The sequence below is a fragment of the Narcine bancroftii genome, chromosome 2 (genome assembly GCF_036971445.1).
Source record: "Narcine bancroftii isolate sNarBan1 chromosome 2, sNarBan1.hap1, whole genome shotgun sequence".
NCBI classification, from domain to species: domain Eukaryota; kingdom Metazoa; phylum Chordata; class Chondrichthyes; order Torpediniformes; family Narcinidae; genus Narcine; species Narcine bancroftii.
The window spans coordinates 308,761,958-308,776,240 of NC_091470.1; the positions used below are offsets into that span (position 1 = coordinate 308,761,958).

Below are 14,283 nucleotides of genomic sequence, written 5' to 3' on the forward strand. Positions count from 1 at the left end.
TGCATTAACTGCACATTTATACTGTTATCTAATCAATCCAGATTTTCAGGAAGAAATCATTTGACGAATTTAACACCAAGAGAGATTTAGAACCTGGAAACCCAGTAAAAATTTTCAAAAGAAAAAAAAAGTTTGAGATATACTGGCAAAAAAAAAATTGAAGTCTAACTTACTTTAGTGACTGGAACACCTGCCTGGTCAGAAAAATTGTGAACATTTAGTGTATTATTTCAAATTCAGAATGTGACATAACAGCTTTCGACAAATACTATCAAAAACTCCCAAGCCACGAACACTGTAATATCTTAATATTTTCCCAATGCAAATACAAAACCATACACTGTCGACATTTTCAAGTGTAGCAAATAGTATACAAGTTGAACGTCATTCTAACCAAGCAGATTTAACAACCGACAGGAATAATAAAAACCCAACATCGGGAACTCGTCTCACAGCATACCTTGACATCTCTGGCTTCCTTGTGGAGTGCTGTGTACAGACAGAGTTGGCCTAGGCGCATTCACCACGAACATTACATCATTGACCGCGTTTGATTAAAATCTGTACCGCAACAGGCTGGAGAGAAACCCGGATTGACATTAAATTCCCGCTGCAGTGGACTGCAAAACCAACCCGGGGATAGTGCTGCAACAAAACAGCAGAATGCTTGGTTCTAATAGAGAGAGAGAGAGAGAAAAAAAAATATATAGGAAAAAGTGCTTTAGTCTGGTTATTCTCCAATTGTATCAAAATGGACAGTCAGCCCTCAGAGGTTCAACTCGCGAGAAAATATGTTTATCAAATCATTTCAAATTAATTGCCCGAACTCTAGTTTGTAAAGGTCAGATCCACCCTTTAAGCACATTCTTTAATAAAATAGTCTTATACACTCACCAGATATATAACCGGCAAAGCTCTGCGGCAGAAGGGGACTTTCACTCATGCCTCCCTTCAATCCAATTAAAGATTTTTTTTTGTTGGCTCAAATGTTTATTATGTTCCTCTTCACGTCGGTGCAGAATGGGAAGGGAAGGAGCAGAAAAAGAGTGCCGACATCGGGCAGCTGAGAGCTGGTTCATCAGCGCATCCTGCAGCTGTGAGCCGCCGATTCCCGCAGCCGTGCCGTGCCCCCAGCTCAGAGCGAGCGGATCTCTGGGAGAGGGTGCGAGGCAGCGCGCTGCCAGCAGCCCGAGACATTCTCGGTGCTGCGGAGCTCACGTCGGCATGACTCGTCCTGGAGAGGTTACCCTTGGGTGAATGGATCCGGAGAGAGGCAGGCGTGATCGGTCCCGCCAGTGGTGACAGCGGTCTTCCACGATCGTCCTTTCTTTCATGCTGTCGGGCATCAATTTCTGACAACAAACCACTCAGAATTAGTTGATTATAAAGTATTCTGCGATAAATAAAATTTGCAACAAAAAGAATTCTGCGCTGGGAAGGTATTGACATTTTTTCTATGAAATAAAATGCAGAATTTTTGAATTAGAAGTTATATCAGTCACGTTCAGAGAAGGGAAAAAATAGAACTGGGTTTTATGATACTAACTCTGACCTCCTGCAGTGAACTCCTGTGATTATGAAAGCGGTAATTGTTCACAGCTGAAGGAAAGACAACACAAGGAAGAACTAGGGAAGAATCGATGCATCTGTCCGATATTCCTTAGACAATATCAATTGGGATCTCCATGCAACTCAGTATAGACTTCTTTAAATTGGTCTCATTGACAGGAGTCCAACAGGATGTGTAGGACAGCTGCCAAGAATGAACCCCTCGGAAGGTAGTAACAATCTCATTTAAGGGAGGGTTTTTTTTTTCTCCCCAACTCGACAGTTATTCGTCTTGGAGCAAAACAATCTGAAGTATGAAACGACGAGTACCGTCTTCCAAAAATTGGAACTAAATTCTGTCTTGCTAATCAGTCAAAGTGAATTTAACCGATTTGCAAAGTTCCGAATGATGTTTTCTTTCTATTTCAAGGAATGTTGAAATAATTGCTCACCCGTACATTGATAGGAATGTCTGCTGACAGGAAATAAAGGCAATGCTAATAAACTGGTGGGAAGTGTTATCCAAAGTGTGCAATATCAACGGAGCCAGTCGACAATTTTACTTTGCCGGAGCGTTGGCAGTATTATTCGCATTTACAGTGACTGCGCCATGAAACTGACAACGAGCTATAATGCACAATTGCCGTAGATTTGTCAGTGATTTAATGCATCTCCTCCTCTTCCTCACGATAATCACAGAAAACCAACTACTTTTAAATGAGTTATTATAGGAGATGGGGCTGTAAGGGGGCGGATACCTTAATAATTATCAAAGAAATGTTCGAAATGCACGTATAATGTATGTGCCTCCAAAGATATTCGATTTTATGTTCCTATGCCTGTCACAAGCCCCACTTTATCGCAAAATCCCACACCATGGCCATAATTTTTTAATATTGAACTAGACCATCATTGGTCAAATCACTAACTCGTCTTTGGAATCTAATTTTAGGTTCTACACACGAATATTTCTAAATACAAGCGATGTTAAGGATTTTAAGCATCATTTGTAGTATTTCACCTTGTCTTTTAATCTGATCCGTACATTAAAAAATCTGGCACCCTTTGATGTTTAATAAGTTTATTTAAGAAGGTGCGTTTTATTTTTGTTTCTGTGTTTGAGCTCTTTTGGATTTCTTTAACATGATGGATTGGCAAAGTTGATGATATATGGAAACTGCTCAATGCCAGTTCTCAAATCTGACTATAACAAGCAGAACTTGAAGTTCTCACACAAAGGTCGCCTGGTCGTTGTGGAGACAGTGAAGACGAGCGTTCGTTATTGCAGACCACAAGTTTAGAGCAACAAGATCAAGGTTACCTATGTTCCTGATAAGTACAAGGCCTTGTCCATAGAATTACTTATTTTGGTACTATTCCAGAATCAATCATATTTGTCATAGTAGTGTTAATTTTGATTCTCTGAGCTCCATTGCCCAATAAACCCAAACTCAATTTCTCCCATATATTTTGTAAATTATACATTGGATTTGTATTGAATCTATGGAGCCTTGTGTGGTTATTTCATTATATGGCCACAGTATCTTTCTCAGACTTTGAGATTGTGGAAGGTATGGGGTAAGAGGAAGAAAAAAGAATGAGAGGAGATCTTATGGAAACATATAGGATTATGAAGGGTATGGATAGGATAGATGTAGGAAGGTTTTTTTGAGCTGGCCGGGGAAACTAAAATGAGAAGACATAGTCTCAAGATTTGGGGGAGTAGATTTAGGACAGAGATGAGGAAAAATAGTTTTTCCCAGAGAGTGGTGAATGTTTGGAATTCTCTAACCAGGGAAGTGGTTGAGGCTGCTTCATTAAACATATTTAAAATTCAGTTAGATATTTTTTTACATGATAGAGGAATTAGGGGATATGGGGAGAAGGCAAGTAGGTGGAGTTAGGTCATAAATTAGATCAGCCATGATCATATTGAATGGCAGAGCAGGCTCGATGGGCCATTTTTGGCCTACTCCTGTTCCTACTTCTTATATTCCTATGTTCCTAAAACATGCAGAGGAGGAGCCAGAGTAAAGAAAAGGGGGCTGTTTATCCAGGCAGGGTGCAAGAAAAGAAGGGACTGTAAGGTTGAAGGCAGAAGGTCAGAAGAAATTAGGTGGCCCAGAGATGATAAAGCGATGGATGGAGGGTTGTCACAGGAAGAAGTGAGGAGCAGGCAGAGGACAGGAGGATCGGTATTGAAGTGTGTGTGCATGAATGTGCACACTTGCTTGTTTGCATATATGTACACTTCTCTGAGTAGTGCCAGTTTGCAGTTATCTTAAAGCTCCTTGCCACTAGGACAAAACCTCATTCTGTCAAGCCCATGTGGTGGCTGAATAGCTGGTATGGAGTGTCTATCTTAACTTTGAAAGAAGTCAGACAGAGCCCCTGAATACAAAAAGCTGGCCCTTATTGTGAGGCTCTCACAGACAACATAAGAACAACAGATCCAAATACCAGTCCCTCCACTCAAGAATCCTGATATGTTTATATTAACATCGCTCCTTTGCATAAAACATGATGGTCTGAAGATCACCAGATCAAAAAAAAAGGTGGTAGGTTCACCTTATACTGGAAGGGAAAATTGGAAGAAGAATGCTATCTTTATCTAGAGAGCTCTATTATTAGGCCTGAATGTTTCATGATAGTTTGACTTGCTCAGATGCAGAATTAGGATGCAATGATCAGTGAATTAGTCCCAATCCTGGAAATAGTGGATGCCAGCATGGACGATTTCTGCTCCACCCTTGAAAACTCCTGCCATGCCCTAAAGGGAGGCACACTGAATACCTGAGTGACTTTAGTGCCAGGGAAGATGCAGCTCTCTTCAAAAGCTTGATGAGCAAGTCAGAAAAGATACCTCAAATTTGATCTTTCTCCTGACAAAACACTTAGAGCATGGTCTTATCATTATCATCAAATCAAAATAAAAATAATATGCAGATGCTGGCATCTGAAATTAAAATAAAAACAGTGGCATAGTTAGCGTAGCAGTTAGCGCAATGCTATTACAGCACCAGTGACCCGGTTTCAAATCTCGCGCTGTCTGTTAGGAGTTTGTACATTCTCCCCATGTCTGTGTGGGTTTCCTCCCACCTTTGTGGGTTGTATTTGGGCACCACAGGCTCATGGGCTGGATGGGCCTGCTACCATGCTGCATGTCTAAATAATAAATTTGGCAGAAAAGACTCAGTGCATTAGGTAGCAACTGACGAGAGAAATAAAGTTAATTTCAAGCTGAAATATTAACTCTTTCTCTTTTCACAGATGCTGCCCAATGTGCTGGGTCTTTCCAGCAATTTCTGATTGTATTTATCATAACCAACACAGATTCATCAGAGGGATATAAACAAAACTTCATAATAACCCTCTAGTTCAGACACTAGTATTTGTTAAGCCTTCATTCAATCAGAATCAGAATTTATTGTCATAAAAAGTCACAAAATTCATGTTTTGAGTCAGCATCACAGGGCAAACATTCATATCAACCACCTTACAACAATAAATAAAAATAGTGAATGAAAAGTTAAAGTTTGGTTATTTGATTATTCAGGAATCTGATGGCAGCAGGGAAGAAACTGTGCTTGTGCCACAAAGTACTTGTCTTCAGGCTCCTGTACCTTTTTCTCGATGGTAGCAGAGTGGAGGGCATGGCCTGGGTAGTGAGTGTCCTTGAGGATAGAGGCTACTTTTTTTTAAAGACACTGCCTCTTGTAGATATCCTCAATGGAGTGAAGTCTGGTGCCCGTGATGACACAGGCTGAGTTAACAACCTTCTGGAGCTTTTTTCTTGCCCTGAGTCTTGGCACCTCTGCACCAGACAGTGATGCAACCAGCCTGAATGCTCTCTATGGTACACCTGTAGATATTTTTGAGAATCTTTGGTGACATACTGAATCCCCTCAAACACCTCACAAAAAATAACCACTGGTGTGCCTTCTTCATGATTGCATCAACACAGAGGTTCCAGAACAGATCCTCAGAGATGTTGACACCAAGAAATTTGATGTTCTTGACTCTCTCCACTACTGAGCCCTTGATGAGGACTGGTTCATGTTCTTCTGACTTCCTCTTGAAGTCCACAATCATCTCCTTGGTTTTGGTATCGTTGAGTGCAAGGTGCAAACTGCAAGAATATCTAAAATTTCTACTGCATGACAGGTTTTGGTGCTGCAAGAGTATATACATTTTCTACCATATGACAGGTTTTGGCATTGGTTGGACTGATTCACTCAGTTATCATTCAACCTGGTCTCAATACAATGGTGTTAATGAAAGCATTGCCACAAGAACAGTGCTAAGGTCTCAAGGTTCTCACAAAAATAATTGTTATAAGACTTGGTCTGCTGACAACTTGTCAATCCTTAAGCAAGGAAGTGTAACAGAGTATATAGATATGTTTTGGGAGATAAATTGGGAAAGGTTTGTTAGAGTAGGTCACATACAAACACTTTTAAACAGGTCTTATTTGAAATACTGGAGCTCTGATAATGATAGACATATTGGCCCCACAGTTTTTGCAAGAGCTTTATAGAATGCCCAATGGACTTCACTAATGGATTGTTGTTTCCAAAAAGACAACAGATGAAAGTTCTTGTCGGAACCAAGGATTGTCTGGTGCAGTTCTAAGAGGGTCATGTGGTTTTGCAAGCAGAGAGAGTAAAACAGGCTTAGAGAGAGAGAGAGAGAGAGAGAGAGAGAGAGAGAGAGAGAGAGAGAGAGAGAGATCAGTTCCACAGTGTTACATCCAGCAACAGCAGCTGGGACTGGAACAGGACAAGCTGGCAAGCTTGTGGAAAACCCCATGTGGAAGACAGGTTGTAAGTGCTTGATTCAGCCTGGTAAAAACCCTTGTGATATATGCAAGAGGAGAGCACTGGCTATCCAATGTTTCACTTGGAATAAGAGAAACAAAACAGCACTCTGTGGTGACCTGAAAGAAAGAGATTATCATCTGGAGAACCCTGAAGGGGCAAGTTTTGACATCAAGACACTGAAGAGGCTGCTTAAAAAGGAACAACAAATCTCTCTCTGAAAACTGACAAGAACCTTCCTGAGCTGTAACCATTTACCTTTCAAGCACCAAAGACTGGTGAACTTTATAAATGTTAAATTCTGTGCACAGTATAAGAATTGTCTGCAACCAGTGAACTTGGAGGAATGAGAAGTGAGATTGGACTGTGAACTAAAGAACTTTTCTGAACTTACACACACATTACATACACGTGCGCTTAGAATTAGAAGGGGATTAAGTTAGGTTAGTTAAGTTAATAGTGATAAGTTAAAGTGTGATTCTATTTTCATGTTTAAAGATAATTAAAAGCAATTTTTGTTTAAGTAACCATTTGTCTTGGTGAATATCCATTGCTGCTGGGCTTATGGGTCCTCTGTGCTCGTAACAGAAGAAATAGAGAGGGTTCACCAGAACTGTTTCATTGAGAAGGCCCAGGACATCTAGGAGCAAACTATCCCCAAAAGGAGGCATTCTTAAATTATAAAATCTACATATGTTTCAATTAAAAAGCAGCAGCTCCATACACACCTGTAGGATGAGATTCAAATTTGTGGCCTAAAAAAGAGATGACAAGTGAAAACAACACAAAATGCTCCAGCAATTTGTTGTCAATGTGCATGGATTATTTAGTGCTGTCATGTTCAATTATCCAATGGTCTCCTTCGATGAAAGTCAAAAATGGAAGAATAGAGGCAAATACATGAAGCTCAGAGTCGGGTCCTGCTGGAGAAACAAGTCAAATAATTTGTCAAACATAATGTTCTCCTTGACATATGTAGCCTTTCCTCTACTCCACTGCAAAACAATTTGGTTCATCTTCAGTATCACACAGACTGATAAGTAGAAAATTTAAAAAAAAACGTAAAATGAAACTAAATGAAGATAGGGCAATGCAAAAAACTGTACATAACATATACATGTAAGCAAATAAAGAACTGTAAAACAATAACAAATGTAAACAAACTGAATGTGCAATACAAGGAGAATAAAAAAAGAAAAGAAAATCAATAAAGTGCACAAGTAAGAGTCCTTAAATGAGTCTCTGATTGAGTTTGTCATTGAGGAGTCTGATGGTGGAGGGGTAGCAGCTGTTCCTGAACCTGGTGTTGTGAGTCTTGTGGCACCTACACCTCTTTCCTGATGGCAGCAGCGAGAACAGAATGTATGCTGGGTGGTTTGGGTCTTTGATAATTGCTGATGCTCTCCATCGGCAGCGTTCCCTGTAGATTTTGTCCACTACCTTTTGGAGGGCTTTCTGCTCAGGGGTATTGGTGTTCCCACACCAGACCATGATGCAGCCAGTCAGCACACTTTTCACCAACCAAACCTCCATGAACTCCTGAGGAAGTAAAGGTGCTGATGTGCTTTCTTCACCATGTCATTGTTGTGTTGGGTCCAGGAAAGATCCTCTGAGGTAGTGCTCACCTTCTCCACCTCTGATCCTCCAATGATCACTGGATTGTTTACCTCTGGCTTTTCTTTCCTGAAGTCAACAATCAGCTCCTTAGTTTTGGTGGCATTGAGTGCAAGGTTGTTGTTGGTGCACCATTCAGCCAAGTTTTCAATCTCCATCCTGTATCCTGACTCATCCCCTTCCTTTATACAATGCACTAACGTGGATTATTCTGCAAATCTGTTGTGGATTTAATCAGAGATTATGCTGTTTGAGGAGGGGGAAGAGTCTGAAGAAATGAACAATTAGAAATTGTTTATAAATGTTCTATCTAAGGGAAGATATCAGAGCCAAGTATTTTTTGCACACAAGTGATGGGTCCCTAGAATACACTGACAGGATTTATGGTGACAGTTGGTACTACAGGGACATCATGGGCTAAAAGGCCTGTGCTGTGCTGTAATGTTCTACATCCTAAGGACAGTGGAGGTGAAATTATGTTCTGTTTAAAGCACAAAATAAACAAAAGCAAATCAGTAACATGTATTGTCCAAAGAAATGAGAGGGATGAGGTTAACTGTATTTAATATTTTACGTTATTCTTCCTGATGGAAATATTTTCTACAGCAAACATCATTCATCCAAAGAACTGGGTACATCAGGGCCTACCAGTTTGTCTAGAAAAAAAAATATCCAAGAGGGAAAGGAGATATATCTCAACAAAATCAGGCATTTGTATTCCATCCTGTGCCCATCTGACTCAAATACACAGACACTGAATCCTTTCACAAGAGTGAATTTCTCATCTGAAAACCACTAAAAATAACTTATACGCTATAATCTATGACAATGATGGATGATGGGATTGCTGGGAGGAATGCTGGGGTGAGAGAATTGATGTGTCGGGTGGGGTGGTGGGAGCTACACCACAAGTTCTGGTATAATGGCATACCTAATAATAAAGGTGCATCTTAATAAAATTTGAAAATAAATGTTTGCAACTCAATCACTTCCTAAACCAAGGAGAGGATGATTTTCCATTACTGACTCTAAAATAGAGATTAATTTTTCTTAAACCAACAATTATCCTCAGTTAGAAAAATAGCAAATGGACAATAGTGTCTTTCCAAAAGGTGTTCTGCTGCTCTTAGTGGTCTGGCCACTTCAAATATAACATTGTTTCGGTATTCAAATATTTTGCTATTTCATTCACTATTAGAAAATAGAGGAAAATCAGACAGAGGATCCTATGCCATTTAGGTAGTTTATCCAAATTTCTGAAATAAGAAGCGACACAATGAGCATCACAGTTAGTGCACAATACGACTACAGCATCCGTTACCCGAGTTTGAATCCACTACGTCTGTAAGGTTTTTATACATTTTCCCCATGGGGTTTCCTCTGGGTGCTCTGGTTTTCTCCCATGTTCCAAAGACATACATGGTTAGTAGATTGATTGGTTACATGGGTATATTTGGATGGCGTGGGCTCATGGGATAGAAGGGCCTGTGTTGTATCATTAAATTAAAATGAAAAATAAATGTTGGAAGAACATGGCCAGTGAAGTAGCATGTGCAGAAAGAGAAACTAATTAATGTTTCAGGTCAAAAAAACCTTCATTAGAACTGAACATTTATTTTAGCTTCTGGAGTTTTACTTTTTTTGCAGGAATCATAGGGAGGAGTGCAGAGGGCCAGACAGTTTAGAGAGGATCAGTTGAGAGGGAAAATGTTCAGAAAGGGAAGCAGGGGTCAGCCAGGTTCAAGGGGGAAATGATGGGGGGTGGGAGTTGGGAGAAATCTGGCTCCGTCTTGGTTTTGTACCTGGAAGATAGAGAAGCAGCTTCAGTTGGAGAAGTAGATTATTTATTTACAATAGAGTTATTGATATAAAAGAGCTTTTTAGAAAGAAATTTGCTTACTCATTCAGTCAAAAATGGGTCATCTGCAGATGATTGGTTGATGATTAATCTCTCAACAAGCATTTCCATCTCCACTAGCAACATAGCCCTTGCTAGCAATCATTTTTCTCATGTAGAAATATTGTGCAACAAAGTCCATATCATGGCCTCATATTAATATCGATGATTTCACACATGGCTACCTGTGGCATGTTGGCAAAGTGGATCCAAAATTAACTGAGTGGTAGAAGACCAAGGACAGGGTTGGATAGTTGTTTTTCCATCTGGAAGTCTGTACAAATTGTGTACCTCAATGATCAATGCTGGGATCTTTGTTGTTTGTAAAATATATATCAATGATTTGAATGAGAACATAGATGGCGTGATTAGTAAATTTGCAGGCAACAGGTAGGTTGGATAGTGAAAAGGCCAGCTGAGCATAAGAAAAAAAGTTGCAGGTGCACAAAACATTGGCTGTAGAGTTTTGGCCAATACCCTACAGGAAGCATGTAGTAACAATATAGAGACTATAAACGAGATTTAATAAAATTTTATATGGAAAGGAGGGCTGCAGATATGAGGAGAGAAGGGTTGGTTGGGTTTATCCTCACTGGAACAAAGGAGGTTGGGAGGTCTAGAGGTTTATAAAATTATGAGAGGCACGAGAGTCTAGAATTAGAGGGCATAGGTTTAAGATAGAAGGAGAGAAATTTAAAGGAGATCTGATGGGTATGGGGTATATAGAAGGTAATGAATATCAGAAATGAGCTACCAGAGGAAGTAATATGGCAGATTCAATTACAAAGTTTAAAAGGCACCTCGCAAGGAAAGGCATTGAGATGTAGCCCTGATGTGGGAAGTTGATCAAAGGTCCTGCTTCTGTTCTGTACATTTTTATCACATAAATGTACTATTATAGTTTCTTTTCCCAATTACTTTTTTAAGTGGAATATACTTTAAACAAAATTAGGTGGGAGGTCCACAGTGGTTTCCCTTCATGAAAATATTTAAAAACAATCATCTTATCTTGAAATAAAACACTTATCTTTGTACATTTCCTAGTTATTTTTACTGCATTTTAAACATTTCTGAATTTGAAATCAACATTTTGAACCTAGGTGAAGCAAGGCAATAAATGTAATAGTTCTTATGTTTTTTTTAAACTTTATTTAAGATTTTTATAACATGAATAAAATAGAAATTTACAGTAAAAAGATTAAACATAAGATAATAAAAATTAAAATACTACATCGGCAGACTAAATAAACTAAACCCCCCCCCCCCAAAATAAAGAGTAAAAGAGTGAAGAGTTAATAAAATGAACAATAATTATATATATAAAAAAAACCCTTACACAAAAAAAGATAAAACATAACAAATAAAGATACTAACATCAAAAAAAGAAGAAAAATTATCAATACTAAAATATCAAACTTAAAAACATATTTAAATCAAACTTAAATGCATATATTTAGCAAACGGAGTCCACTTCAACCTATAAAAAGACATCCTATCTTGAATTGAAAAAGATATCCTTTCCATAGTCAAACAGAACTTCATCTCCAAATACCACCTATCTAAAGTTAATATATTTCTATCTTTCCAAGTAAGAGCTATACATTTCTTGGCCACAGCTAAAGCTAAATAGATAAAAGAAATCTGATAATCTTGTAGGCCCAAATCAATTAATGATTGCATATTCCCTAATAAAAATATACCAGGATCTAATACAAGACAAATATTATATAAACTATTAAATATAGATTGAATACCCTTCCAAAACTGTTGTAATCGATCACAAAACCAAACAGTATGCAAAAATGTGTTAGCCGTCTGATCACAACGAAAACAGCAATCCGACTTACTAAGACCAAACTTTTTTAAGTTCTCCGGTGTTAAATATAACTGATGTATAAAATTGTAATTAATCATCGCTAATCTAGCATTAACCAATTTCCTAATAGTATTCTGACAAATTTCCATCCAAGCTTCTTCAGCTATTATAAAACCTAAATCTTTTTCCCATTTCAACTTATCCTTATCCCAATCTTTTTTACTATCAATTTCTTGTAAAATCGTCCAGACCATTTATTTTTGAGCCCCAATTTATTAAGTTTACTTGTCCATAAGTTTAATAAATGCTTCAATATTGGGACATCATAAGTTCGTAATAAATTTTTATTCCATCGAAACAAAAACTCATGAATAGTTCTTATGGTTAAATAGCGAGGTGACATCTTTACAAAGTGAAGGGAGGAAAGTTTAGAGAAGACATCAGGGGTAGGTTTTCAAATGTAAGGAGAAAGTTTACAGTAAATGCCAGGGCTCTTAGGACATTGTTGCACACAGCGATCGATCATGGGTGCAAATCCTTAGCTTCCTGTAAGTAGCAAAAACACAGAAATGCTGGAGGAACTCAACAGGTCTCATGGGATCCATAGGAGGTATATTTGTGACATTTTGGGCCTGAGACCTTCTTCAAGGTATGGGAAGAAGCAGGCAGCACATGAGTAAAAGAAATAGACCTACAGACAAAAGGTGATAATTGAATGTAGGGAAGATTGGATATGGGGGGGTTAGCCATTTCACCCTCCTCATCTCTCCTTTCCTTTATCTCTGTTGCTCTCTCTATCTCTCCCTTCCTGAAAGTAGCAACACAGTTAGGGAGGATGGTAAAAGAAGCCATACAGCATTCTTGCCTTCATTGGTCAAGGCACTGAGAATAAATCAAATCTCTGGCAAGAGCATCACAAGGATGTTATATTGGTTATCAGGAGAGATTGGTTAAACTTTGTTTCATTTGTCTGGCATCTCAAAGGTTGAGGTGTTAACTGAGTGGAATATATAATGTTATGCAAGGCAAGGGCTGATAGTCTTTTTCTCAAGTGGAAATGTCAGATAATGGAGGGCATATGTTAAAGGTCAGAGGGGAAAAAGTTAAAGGAGATTGACAAGTCTTTTTTTTTACCCAGGTTCTTCAAATGTGCTGCCAAGGAATATGCTGGAAGCAGATATGATAGCAAGTTTAAGAGGCATTTAAATAGGAACATGCACAGGGAAGGAGGATTATTTTTACATCATGGTTCACACAAACATCATGGGCTGAAGGGCCAATTCTAGACTGTATTGTCTTTTGACATTATGATGCATGTTCAAGGATTATCCATTAATTTAAATTAATTTATCTTTAGAATAATGAGAATGTTACTGATCTAGCCAACAAAAATCATGTATTTGTCATTCCTGAAAGACATTTGCTGCTTATTTTCTTAATACATATTTGTCATCTTTTCTGTGACCACGTGTACATCTTTGGCCATGAATAATTGTTGTGAAGTGTGTTTAATTTAGCCATGTAAGCAAAAGATATTTAATTTGCAATATTGATTTGCAAAATATTGATATTTTCCTCTGTGTAAAGAAAACTAAAATGACCTTTATATCAAACAGACTTTGAAGTTGACAAGTTCTTAATTCTCCCTGATTCTCTTGGAATAAATTGATCCCTAAATTATGTCAGAGCAAAAAGTTAGCCTCTGCAAAAACTTGGCATGCATTGAGAGAAATGGAGAGCCAATGTTTCAGTTCAAAATTCTGCTTCAGGACAGATTCCAATATGTGCATTCTCGTTTGAGTCCTAAATTATGCTTTTCACATCAGTGTTAAATAAATGAAGAATATTAAAGTTCAGTTGTTAATTATGACCACATGATGGCAGTATTTTCAGCTCATTAAATAAATAGTCCAGGTTTCGCTTTTCACATAATTTCTTCAATTAGTATCAAAGTTTGTTTTATGTGAGTGAATGTTTGCTGACTATGAATCATATGTGCTGCATAGTTTGACCAGTCTGTTAGGATGTTATTTCTGTTAGGGATAGATTCTCCTTGAAGAGGAAACATTATACACGATTTAGGTTTCATAAGCAGATTTTGGGCCAGAATTTGCCAAAAATAAATAAGATTAATGGTGATATTAATGATACTCATCTATAACCATTGTCAGGAATGGATATAAATGGGTCTGGGGTTAAATGCAAACATCCAAATGCCACCAACTGAGTTCATGGCTCTGTCAATAGCTTTTTGACAAAGGGAACATACTGTATTTTAATATTTTATCAAATAATTTGTAAGTTCTACATTTTGTCAGTAGTTCACTGAAATGGATTAGGATTTGAATATCGTGATGCATTATGGATTCCTTAAAAATGGATTGAGATGCCAACTATATTAGAAAGATATCTTTCAATATGTTTCCACTATTCAGCTGCATCAGTAGTTTTCAAACTAGGAACACTACCATTTGGTTGGAATGTGGTTTGTGGAGGAATGGGTTTACTCATCAAGGGCACTGTGACCAGGTAATTCCGTAGATCTGTTCTTTCTTTACTGCCAGTATGCACCACTCTGGTCATTCATAGAT

At 38.2% G+C, this 14,283-nt stretch overlaps 1 protein-coding gene across 5 annotated transcripts in view; it reads right to left on the bottom strand.

Annotated features, from left to right (window-relative positions):
* The window catches only part of dtna (dystrobrevin, alpha), a 438,543-nt gene that overhangs the window by 339,565 nt on the left and 84,695 nt on the right, over window positions 1-14,283 (bottom strand). The window lies entirely within an intron of this gene.